Source organism: Psammomys obesus, unplaced genomic scaffold, assembly GCF_907164565.1.
Source record: "Psammomys obesus unplaced genomic scaffold, mPsaObe1.curated_primary_1811, whole genome shotgun sequence".
Lineage (NCBI taxonomy): Eukaryota > Metazoa > Chordata > Mammalia > Rodentia > Muridae > Psammomys > Psammomys obesus.
Genome location: NW_026589923.1, coordinates 245,267 through 258,111, shown reverse-complemented (window position 1 = coordinate 258,111; position 12,845 = coordinate 245,267). Strand labels below are relative to the sequence as shown.

Here is a 12,845-nt window from a genome sequence, read left to right as displayed (position 1 = left end):
ACAAGTTGTTTTTAGCTCAACTGGGGCAGCCTGACCGCAGATATCCCAAGTGGGTGACACAGCTAGGTTTCTTAGTAATTTTTCAGTTTCCCATCTGGCCTTCAGAGTTTTACAAAACAGTGGTGTCTCACAAAATGGCGTTAGCTATGTTTAACTTAGGGTGAGGCAGGGGTCTTTCACTTGTAGGCTGAAGTCAGAGTTTGGAGTAGGAGATTAAATGACAGGTTTGTGTCATTCATAAAAGGGGATGTTAGAGAGGTAATAATCTTAGAGGAGTGTCTAATTATCTCTTCTACTTCTCCCATTCCCAGATTTTGGGTAATTGGAACATATTTTCTTTGGATACGTATAGTACTTATCGGTAGACTGGGTGTGTAGTGGCGGTAGAGTTTTCCAAGGATGCCTCCTTCCCATCTGGCATCCCACGGGTCTTGGATGTATAAGTAGAGGGTTTTTTTATACAGGTGATGAAGTTTTTTTGTGCTGGTGTGTGGATTTGGCAAGACCAGTATGGGCAGCCTCCATACGTGTCCGGCCATTTTTTGCAATAATCCTTTGTTTGATCAAAGAGAAAGCAAACAAAAATTCTATCAAATAAAGCAGGATAGATAGAAGTGGGGGTGATGGCTATCTCAATCGGCTCCCAACAGCCTCCTGTTGAGCAGTTTGTTGACCCTATTTGGAGAGATTTTTTATTATCAATGATGGTTTCTTGAACCTCAAATCTCCATACGTAGGGATTACCTTTAACAGAAATAGGCAAGAGGGAGAGGAGGAAAGATACATATCCAATCCAGTGGAGTTGAACACCGCTCCTGTGGTAAGGCCTCATTCTTCTGGAACTGGAGACAGGGTGGTTGATCTTGGCATCTTTTGGAGCTTGAGGGAGCAAGGCCCTGTTGGGCTTGATATGTAGGAAGGGGCATTATCTTGAGGAGAGGGGGTGAAAGGCTTAAGGTGGGATAGATGAATCCAGTGAGGGAAACCTTCAAGTTTAGCGACTGTGGGAGTCACAAGAATCACCTTGAAAGGGTCCTGCCATTTAGGAGAAAGGGTTGGGGAACTTTGGTTTGGAGGGGAAAGAAGGACCTGGTCCCCAATGTTAATAGGAGATGGACAGGGGTTAGTGTATGGCCGTGGTAAACAGTGGTCAGTAAAGATCCATAGAAGGGAACAGAGATGACAGAGTAAGGGAGTAAGCAGGTGGTCGGGGAGAGGTGAGGATTTAGCTGAAAGACCAGGAGTTAGGACCGGTCTCCCATACATGAGCTCAAAAGGTGAAATAGACAGGGGTGTTTTGGGGAGAGCTCGCAGCCTGAAAAGAGCCAAGGGGAGGAGTTTTACCCAATCGAGGTGGAGCTCTTGTGATAGTTTAACGAGAATGTTTTTTAGGGATCGGTTAGTTTGTTCTATCTTTCCTGAGGACTGGGGGTGGTATGGGATATGAAAATGCCAAGGAATGTTAAGGGCTTTAGATAAGGTCTGGGAAATCTGAGAAGTGAACTCAGGGCCATTATCTGACTGAAGGGAAGTAGGAATTCCAAAGTGTGGGATAATCTCATGGAGGAGGAGATCAGAAACTGTTTGAGCTCTCTTGTTAGTGGTGGGGAAAGCCTCCACCCATCCCGAGAAGGTGTCCACCAAAACCAGGAGGTACCGGACACGTTTGACTGCTGGCATATGGGTAAAATCAAGTTGCCAGTCAGTCCCGGGGAGAGAGCCCCGAGCCTGGTGGGTAGGGAAAGGGGGGCTACGATATCCTGAGTCAGGATCTGAGGTCTGGCAGATCTTACAAGAGGCAGTAATGGTTTTTAGGAAGTGTAAGTCTTCAGAGGTAGGCTGCAGGTGAGCTCTAATAAAGTTAGACAAAGCTTGGCTGTTAGGATGGAAGAGCTGGTGTAGATAGGACAGGATCTGACGGGTGTCAGGAGAGGGCAGGGGAGATGTGGGTTGTAGTGTGAGGATGTTTTGTGGTGGGAAGGAGGAGTCTAGGCCTTTTACAGCCACAGCCTTAGCTGCCTCATCAGCCCGGCCATTTCCTTTGGAAACTATGGAATCGTCCGTCCAGTGAGACTGGCAGTGGACTACTCCAATGGCTGTGGGAAGGTGGGAGGCTTCTAGCATGGCCATAATTTGGCCTGCATTGGTTACTGATCCTCCTTTTGCTGTGAGCAACCCACACTCTCTCCAGATGGCAGCATGGGAGAGAAGAATATGAAAAGCATATTTAGAATCTGTATAAATGTTGAGGGATTGTCCCTGGGCTAATTGAAAGGCTCGGGTGAGGGCTATTAGTTCGGCCTGTTGATTAGTGGTATAGGCAGGGAGGGCTTGTGCCTCAACCACCTCAGTACCCAACACTATGGCATAACCTGCTTTTCGAGCTCCCTCGAGTACAAAGGAGCTGCCATCTGTATACCAGGTATAGGCAGCCTGAGGCAATGTGCCCCCCTGTATGTGTGAGGGGTGGGGCAATAGTTCCTCTAAAGTTTCAGTGCAAGAGTGAGATGGGGAACAGTCAGAGTTAGGTTGAGGAAGAAGGCTTGAAATATTAAGGGGTAGGCATGGTTGGAAAGTGAGGGTAGAGTCTTCTATTAGTGCCACCTAGAGGGAAAGGACCCTGGAAGGAGGTAAGGTTTGTAAGCCTTTGTATGTTAAAAGGTGAGACAGATTGTGAGAAGAGAAGACAGTAATAGGTGACCCAAAATTTAGTTTTTTTGACTCTCTAATAAGGAGCTCTGCAGCCGCTAGGGCACGAATGCAGGGTGCCCATCCCTGGATTGTCAGGTCTAATTTTTTTGATAGATAGGCTACAGGTGCAAAAGAAGGTCCTAGTTGGTGGCCCAAGGCCCCAAGGGCATATCCCTCTTTTTCTGTTACATAAAGAGAGAAGGGACGGGTTAGGTCTGGAAGATGTAAGGCCTCAAGAAGAGCCTGTTGGAGCCTCCGGAAGGGCTTAGTAACAGGTTTTAGAAGGGGTTCATGTAAAGGGCCTAAGGCTGCCTCATATAAGGGGCGAGCAAGAAGGGAAAAGGAGGGGACCCAGGACCGTAAGAAACTGGCCATTCCCAGAAACGATAAGATTTCTTCTTTATTAGAGGGAATTGCCAGCGACCGTATCAGTTTTTTTCTGTCTAGGGTAATACCCTTGTGAGTTGGATTTATTGTTAATCCCAGGTAGGTGACCTCAGAAGTGGACAGCTGGACCTTGGAGGGTGAGACCTGATAGCCCTTGCTGGATAGGAAATTTAGGAGAGCAGAAGTGTTACTTTGGCTAACTTTTAGGGAGGGGCTACAAAGGAGAAGGTCATCTACATATTGTATAAGTTTAGACTTAGGGAGAGATAAGGAGAGTAGGTCAGAGGCTAGGGCCTGGCCAAAAAGGTGTGGACTGTCCCGGAACCCCTGGGGTAAAACAGTCCAGGTAAGCTGAGTAGAAACCAGGGTGTCAGGGTCAGTCCAGGTAAAGGCAAAGATATTTTGTGATTGGGCATCTAAGGGAATAGAGAAAAAATGCATCCTTGAGATCTAGACTGAGAAATGGGAAGTACCTGAGGGGATAGTGGAGAGGAGGGTATACGGGTTAGCTACCACAGGGTGGAGAGGAACGACCACAGAATTTAGTAGGCGGAGATCCTGAACTAGGCGAAAGGTTCCATTGGGCTTTTTTACTGCCAGGATGGGAGTGTTAAAAGGAGAAGAGGTGGGGTGGAGGAGTTTTTTTCTTAGAAGATCAGAGATAATAGGCTTAAGTCCCCTAAGGCTCTTAAGAGGAAGAGGGTATTGAGCCTGAACAATATAATGGGTGGGGTCCCGTAGCCGAATGGTTCCAGGGGTATGGTGACTAGCCACAGAGGGATTTTGGACATCCCAGACTTGTGGGTTCACTTGAGAGGCTGGTAAGGGAAGCGGCGTGTCAGAATTGGTGGGCAAGGTGGCTAGGAGGAGGAGAAGAGAGGACGCTGGCGAGCTTGGGGTCAGGCGGATGGGCGGAGTGAAGAAAACAGAGGCCCCTACTTTGACTAAAAAATCCCTTCCCATTAGGGGAACTGGACAGGCTGGCATTACTAAAAAGGAATGGGTCAAGGGGACTCCCCTAAAGATACAATTAAGTGGTGGAGTCTGGCAGGGCTGGCAAGGCTGTCCCCCTACCCTGACAATAGAGGAACTACAAGGAAAAGTGGGACCCCAGTACTCCGTTAGGACTGAGTAAGTGGCTCCGGTGTCCATAAGGAAGGAGATGGCTCGCCCTGATACCATGATAATTACCCGAGGCTCCCTGTTCGTGATGACAGTGGTCAGGACAAGGGAACCCGGGCACTTTCAGTCGTCCGTAGCCAGGCCTAGGATATCAGCCGGAGGGCTATCTGGGGGTGATGCCCCCATATCATGGGAGAAACAGTGGCAGTCAACACCCCAATGTCCCTCTTGGTGGCATTTTGGACATGGCCCCGGTGGCTTTTGGGGGTTAGGGCAAGCCCTGGCCCAGTGACCTTTTTGACCACATTTGAAACAGGGACCCGGTGGTACTCGTCCCTTAGAGCGGAGGGGAGCCTGGGTAGTGCCCGAGACCGGTCGGATAGCCTGGGCCAGCATTTGGTATTTTTGTCTGCGGGCTTTTTCATTTCTCCCATGGAACACCTTAAAAGCCAGTGCTAAGACTTCTGCCTATGGAGTAAGAGGTCCCCTCTCTAAGAATTTTAGCTTAGCCCTGATGTCGGGGTAACTTTGGGAGAAAAAATAGGTCATCAGGAGTTGTCTGCCCTCTATACTTTCGGGGTCTAGATTGGTGTGTTATAAGAGGGCCTGTGTAAGGCGCTCTAGGAACTGAGACGGATTTTCTTTCTTGTCCTGAATGACCTCCTGGAGCTTTTGATAATTAACTGGCTTAAGAGCAGCCTTGCGGAGACCAGCCAGCAGGCAGGTTGTAAACTGATCCCTAGCTAGAATGCCCTCTGCGGTATTATAATTCCAATTTGGGTCCTGGTCGGGTACCGCCCCAGCCCCCACGGGGTGTGAAGTGTTTGTTTGGTGAACCTCATCTGCATAGTGTCTAGCCTGTTCCCAAACTCGCCTGCGCTCCTCAGGCAATAGGTTATTGGTAAGTATCATATAAATGTCATGGAAGGTGAGATTATAAGATTGAGTGAGATATTGAAATTCTTTAATGAAGGTAGAAGGATTAGAGGTATAGGATCCTAATCTCTTTTCTACTTGAGAAAGTTCAGTTAATGAGAAGGAACATGCACCCTAATTAAGCCGTCTATACATGCTACTTCTCTCGAGGGAAGGATAGAGGCTGGCTTAGGTTGAGTAGAGGTATTAGATTTTGTTGTAGAGCGGGAACGGGTTGTGGGTGGGGTGAAAGTGGGTGCCAGTGTGAGGCGAGTAGGATGGTCTGTTGATGGAGGAAGGAGCGAGGGTTTTGGAGAAACCAAAGGAGGGGGGTAGGAGGGGAAGGGGAAGGGCCCGAAAGTTGGGAGGATTTTAGAGAAGCAGGAGGGGGAGAGGCTGAGACAGACTCCAGAGGTTGTGAAGATTTTGTAGAGGTCTCGGTGGAGCCTCATCCGCTGGGTCAAATGTAGAGAGCTCCTCAGAGTGAGGTTTTATTGTTAGGAGGAGTTGAGTAGGAGAACAGGAGGAGCAGAGGAAGGGTTTAGAACGAAGGAGAAAGAAAGCTTGGATGTAGGCAACCTCCTTCCATTTTCCAGTTTGCTGACAATGGTTAAGAAGATCCTGTAAAATACCGGGATTTAACGTGCCGTTAATTGGCCAGTTTGGACCCTTACCTAAAGAGTATGTAGGCCAAGTTTCATTACAAAGGCGTATGAGTTTGGAAGCTTTTAACTGGGGTTGTAGACCCAAAGTTTTAAAATTTTCTAGAAGACATCCCAGTGGAGAAGTCGGGGGAATAGACTGCGGCGTATGGGTGTTACCCATTGGGAGGCGAGAGAGACTGGCCCCTGACGGCCTCCCAGAAAAAGGCGGGTCTCTGGAGAGAGCGATCCGGTCTGGTCCAATATCTCGTCAGATTTTGGCCAGGGATCGGAGGTACGGTGCCCCGTGGCACGGCTGGAAGAACACGGTTTTTTGCCTAGCTAGGGCTTTCTGCAAGAGCAGGTAGAGAAAAATGCGTGTAGAAGGCTCCCAAGGGAAACTGAGGCCCTAGTAGAGATAAGGTCTAGCAATAGAGATATGCTGACCAAAAGGGAAACTTACCAATGTAGCTGGTGTTGGATGACTTTGTAGCGAACTGGAAGCAGGAAAGTGGAGATCTCTGGTGGATTTGGAGAGAAATAGGTCCCCAGAAGCCCCGGCGCGCTCGGTGAACTTGCTGGAGGTAACCTATTCCGGCACAATGCACCAATGTTAGGAAACGTGCGCCTGTAGAGGTTACACGTGGGTTCACAAATCACACCACGAGATCGGTTCCACGTGGGAGATCGGTTCCATTAGGGAAAGGGGGAAAGGGGTCGCAGAGAGATGAGGCAGAGAAGAGGGGGGGCTCCTGTTCTCTTTATAGGGTGACTCAGAGCATGCACAGGTAGTTCCAGGTGGTCAGCAGGTGGTCTGGTGTCTTCACAAATGCCTGATAACCGGTCTGTCAGGTTTCTTGGAGCTGGCTGTAGAAGTGCCTGCTTACTGATCCCAACAAAACATCTTCAACTATGACCCCTAAGAAGATGAGGTTTTCCAAATTGTCTTGCAGCCAGGCTGGTTTTGCAGACACCTCAAACAGCGAAAAAATCCTCCCCTTTCTGAGACTGCTCTTCTTCCCACCCCGCATCCCGGGGAGAGGGGGTGGGGTACGTGCCACCAGAAGTACCATAATCCAGATCAGAAACTGACAATGGAGGAACTCAGTGTGGTTTCAACTTGTGGTCACTAGTTTCCCAACATGAAATATGAGCTCAGCTGTCAGACCTCCCAAGCTTGTTTATGCTTTAAATCATGGTGCAGACTGATGAAAATCAATAGGTTATTATCACCATCATCACCACCTTCTCCTGGTATTCTCTTCTTTTTCGCACTTCCCAAACACACTCTGCACCTGACTCAGTCTCCTTCCTCCTCTTCTTCCTTTCTGCTGGGAGGTTTTCCTCCCAATACAGATCAACGATGACTGAAGTGCCAAGATAATACACAAAGATCTGAAGAACATACTTGAATTCCTACTTATATGCATCTTTTAAATCTCCCCTTTAAACTTTTATTCTTGTGCATGTTATGCTATTTAACTGATTATATATAAGCAAGTATTTATATAATACTTCTATTTATATATTTATAAGTATATATGAGATACTTATATACACATATATAAACATGTAAGTATTATATATATTTATATATAAATATATTTATGTAAGCAAGTATTTATAAGATCATGGATGGAAGGCAGTCCAGATAGGAATGGTTAAGATAGCATAAATGGGGGAAGGGAAGGGAACACAAAATAAAATTATCCAACAGTAATACTTTCTAAGTCTAAATGATGCTTCCAATTTACTTATGGTGTAGAAAACAGGTTATAGTAATACATATATTTTTTTAACTTTTCAGCCTTAGGGTTTGAGTTTGGGTTTGGCCTTGCATGTGCTCAGCAAATACCTTACCAGTTGCCTAGATCCCAAAACCTTTTGAAAACTTAGAGGTTCTCACATTGCTCCTTTAGCACAGTTCAAGGTGCTCCTTTAGCACCTTCAGCTCCTCCCTCTGAAGCCCAGATAGGGCTTAACCTTTCTCTTCCTACTTCAGCCTCCAGAGAATCTGAGATTAAAGGCCTATGCCTTGGGGCAAAACAAACAAGCAAGCAAACAAACAAATAACAACAACAACAAAAAAAACCCAAAAAAACCAAACCAAACTAAACTAAACCAAACCAAACCAAACCAAACCAAACCAAACCAAACCGAACCGAACCGAACCAAAACAAACCAAATCAACCGAACAAACAAAAAGCAGCAGAGACAGAATATCTGCCCAGCCCAAGGTAAATAAGGCAATTGTAAAATCTAACAGGTGTCTCTATCTTATTATTTGTGAGAGTGGGTTAGATAATACTGCTGAAATAATTATAGGGCTAATAATAAACATACTTAACCCAACACCATTTAAATTCAACAGCAGTCTCACTTCTCCATTTCTTAAGAGATTGGAACCCAAGGTTAGCATCTTGGCCTAGAGAGAATCTGAGATGGAATCCATTCCTAGAAAGAGACCTGGAAGTCCTTGATGGATCAAGAAGGAATGAGCTAATGGCGAGATGAAGCTAAATTATATAAATGTAAATTTATTGGGAGCATCGAGGGAGGGGGAAGAAGAGGGAGAGAAAGAGAGAGGCATGCACACAGAAAGAGGTGAGACAGAGAGAGGAGGAGAGAAGCAGAGAGACAGAGGAAAGGGAGAGGAGGAGAGAGAGGAAGGGAAGGGAAGGAAAGGGGATGGAGAGCAGGAAGGGGGAAAGGGCCAGGAGGAACCAAAATGTCTGCATTATATAGTGAAGAGCCTCTGGGAAAAGGGAAGCCCTGCCTTTAGGTAGAGGGCAGGGTGTGCCAGCCATGCCCCGCAGCAGGTAGGAACCTAACAGTGCTACCTAAAATAAGGTGGGAAGGATTTCCGAGGGAGACCTCACCAGGGCTGGCAGGTCTCAGGACTGCTTTCGGTGTGCCCCACCTCACCCCCACCCCAGGCCAGCATGTTAGATAGGTCCCTCTGCCTCCCTGTCAACACACTACAGGAAAGCAAGTGGCATCAGACTCTCCTAGGCAGTAGCCATGGGGTGACATACGGAGGGCTGGAGGAATAGGACCTGCTCAGAACCCCTTATTTTTACACCTTTTTTGGGGGAAGTGCACTTGTGCCACAGCACATACACCTCTGTGTGAGTATGCATGTGGATGTAGCTGTGTCCGTGTGTGTGTGTCTGTGTGCTCATGTATACGGTATGTGTTTGTTTTTGTGTGCTTTTGTGTGTGTGTGTGTATGTTTTTGTATTTGGTTGTGTGCATGTGTTTATGTGTGTTGCATGTTTGTGTGTCTGTATGTGTTTGTATGTGTGTGTGTGCATCTGTGAGAGCATGCATGTGTGTATACATGTTTGTGTGTACATGTGCATGTGTGCACAAATGTGTACATGTATTTGTGTTAAATGTTTGTGTATTTGTTTCTGTATGTGTATGTGTAGTGTATGTGTTTCTGTCTGCATGTGTAGTGTATGTGTTTGCGGGTACATGTGTATCTGCATGTGTATGTTTGTGTGTACGCATGTATGTGTTTGTGTGTCAGTGTATGTGTGGTACATGTGTTTGTGTATACATCTAGAAATGTCATCTAGGCACCTGGCTTCTAGGCCAGGCCTTCTGCTCAGCAATTCTGTGTTTTCTCTAGAAATTCCTAAGGTCTCCCAGAGCCACGCAAAGGTTCTCAGCAAAGACACTTTCCTCCCAGTAGGAAGGAAGGAAAGAAGAAAGGAAGGAAGGATATTGTTTCTCACAGACGCCCTTTGGTGAATTGCTTTATCAAGCTTAGGTAGAAGTAAACATACGGTAGCATTTGCTGTGCTTTTACATAGAAATGTTTGTATGACTCTTCTAATGCTAACAGGCTTATTGATGTATGAACTTATTAAACAAATGTGTGGAAAATGCCATCAGGTTTAGTTTTACAAGAGTTCACTGTTTCTCTGCAGACACCATGTGGCCAACAAGTTTAGGGAGAGGATAATCTACTGTATTCTAGACTATGCTTTCCAAATAAGAACGTTTCAATGATTCCTCTGGTAAACCAAATTCGCAGATGTACAAAAACCCCTGAAGCAAGTATATTGGATTTCGTTATAAACGAACTTTTTGTTTGTGCTAAGCCACCATATGTTGAATTGTTTGCAAACTCTTGGGCAACCAAATCTGAATGTGAACCAAAACCCTGACCCTCATTCTAACTCTAACGCTCCCCTAATACAACAGGCTGGGTTCACTGTGCTTTCACACAGGAGTGATTTCACATATGCACAACATCTAACAAGTTCACCGATGTATTCATACACCATAGAATAGGCACAATGAGTTTTTGTTACCAAGGTGTTCTTTGTTTTCTGCAAAGATTCCATGTGATTCATTGCTAGAAAAAGCATAGGTAGAAGTAGGGGTACCACATGATTCCATGTGCTTGTACATATGATTGTTTCTACAAGTGATTAAACAAATGATTGGAAAGTGCATTCATGTTTCATTATAAAAGAGTGCACTGCTTTTCTCTAGAGACGCTTCAACAAGTTTAAGGAGATGTGTTCTGTATTCTAGGTTATGCTTCCAAATAGTAATGTTTTAACATTTCCTCTAATTAAGCAAGTTCATAGATGTAGGAAAACCCTTTAAGTATGTGTTTAGCAGGTGTATTTGATTTCATTTTAATGGAATTTATCATTTGTGCAAAGCCTCTTTACCTTGCATTTCCTTCTTTTTTTTTTTTCTTTTTCTTTTCCAAAAAGTCAAAACTGAATAGCGTTTATTGGCAGTGGCCCTGACCCCAATCCCAGCCCTGTGACAGCACACAGATCAGAAGGCCCGCACTTTTCTGAGGTCCTTGCTCTTCTGTGTATATATGTTTAGAAAAATGAGACATTCCTCCTTGGAGGCCCTGCCAGCCATCCAAGCTGGGCTGGCCAGGAGTCCGGGTGCAGGGGCATGACCTGAGACCTCTCCAGCAGGGCACTTGGCTTAGGCCAGGGCTATCACATGCTCATGGTCATGCCGGGGATTACTGGGCCGCTGAGGTCAAGGTCTTGCTCTGGCCCCGAGTCCTCCCCCCCACCCCCGCTGGGGTCTGCCTGCCAAGTCCTTCCAACCCACTGGGAAGTCAACGCAGGTGCTTACACTTTCACTCTGGAATGGGTGCAGCATGCAGGAAGATCCCAGCGGCCACCATCTCGCTGTCATCCCGGGGCGTTGCTCAGGCAGCTCTCAGGGGCACCTGGGGAGTTCTTTGGCAGCCTGCTCACATCACCAGAGCCCAGGGATCCGTTCACGTAGTGCAGCTCCATTGTACTCCTAGAGGCCATTGGGCCCTCGGGGCCAGGGCCAAGCGGGAAGTCAGCCCTGCTGGTGCCTGGCCTGATGGGGTTCATGATAGTATACATGTTCTCGCTGGACTTGGTGGAGTCCTCAGGGCTGGGCATGATGGGTGTTCCAGGGGCTCTGCCTCTTCCTGCAGGTCCCGTGTAGATGCTTGGAAATGAGGAAGAGTATGAGAATGGAGTTAACAACCCCCACCCATGTTCATAGATAGCAGGACCTGGCTGATGGCCATGGAATTGGGTGGGGGCTGCAGGCCAGTTCCATATCCCTGGGTCCCAACATTGGCCATGCCCCTCGGAGGTGTCACCCTCTGCATCGGGCCTCACAACGTGGGGTGCCCCTGTGCATGCAGGAGGGGGGAGGGGTTCATGGCACCCGAGATGAGGGGCTAGGAGCCAGGGAGGCCTACAGGAGGCTGGTGAGCATTGGTTTCTGTGCCCCCACATGCAGCAGGTACTCATATGCACACAGCACGAGCTGTGGCCGTGGGTGGGTTCTCGCTGCCTACGTTGCATTTCTTTTTATTTTTAAAACTATATTTATTTTACATATATGAGTGCTCTATCTACATGTGCACCTGCAGGCCAAAAGAGGGCATCAGATCCCATTATAGATGGTTGTGAGCCACCATGTGGTAGCTGGAAATCAAACTCAGGACCTCTGGAAGAGCAGCCAGTCCCCTTAACCTCTGAGCCATCTCTCCAGCCTATGTTGCATAGGAATGCAAATGCCTAGACAACCAAATGTGAACGTTAATCCTAACCTTAACCCTAACTAACCCTTACCCTAATTCTAATGTTAACCCTATCCTAATGAAACAGGCCGTGTTCGCTGTGCTTTCACACAGGAGTGACTTCACACATGCATGACATCTAATACAATCACTGATGTATTCATACACCATAAGCAAAACTATGATATGTGTATTGAGTTTTGTTACCAAGGCGTTCTTTGCTTTCTGCAAAAAGTCCATGTGGTTGATTGCTGGAAGGAGCACATGCAGGAGTAACAGTACATGATTCCATGCTTGCACAAATGAGAGCATCTGCAAGTGCTCCCGTACTGACATGTTCCTAGATGTATGAAAACACCTTAAAGAAATGCTAGGTATCTTCTTGCAGCTTTGGCATTCAGGAGTTTATTGTTTCTCGCAAAGATGCTATTTGGTGAATTGCGTTAACAAGCTTAGGCAGAAGTAAACATGCAGTAGCATTCACTGTGCATATACATAAGAAAAGTGTGTATGACTCTCCTAATGCTAACAAGGTTATGGACATATGAATATTCATTAAACAAATGTGTGGAAAGTGCCATCAGGGTTAGTTATAAAAGTGTCCCCTGTTTTGCTGCAAAGATATCATGTGGTCAATGGCTCAACAAGTTTAAAGAGAGGTGAATGTACTGTATTCTAGACCACGCTTCCAAATAACACTTCAACACTAACACTAAACATAAGCTTAACCCTAACACTCTACCCCTAAACCTAAACCTAAACTTACACTAACCCTAAACCTCTAATAATAAACCTAACCCAATCGTTAACCTAACCCTAACTCTAACACTAACCATCTAATCTTAACCTAACCTGGACCATAACACTAACCCTAACACGACCCATAATCCTAACCCTAAACCTAAACATAAACTAACCCTAAACATAACTGTAACACTAATCCTCTAGCCCCAACCCTAATAAATATCCCTAAACCAAAACCCTACACTAACCCTAACCCTAAACGTAACCCTACACCAACCCTATTCTAAATA

General features: G+C 46.3%; 1 pseudogene; it reads right to left on the bottom strand.

Annotated features, from left to right (window-relative positions):
- Positions 1-10,881: 10,881 nt before the first annotated feature.
- LOC129675495 (single-stranded DNA-binding protein 4-like) lies at positions 10,882-12,103 on the bottom strand (annotated as a pseudogene).
- Positions 12,104-12,845: the final 742 nt, after the last annotated feature.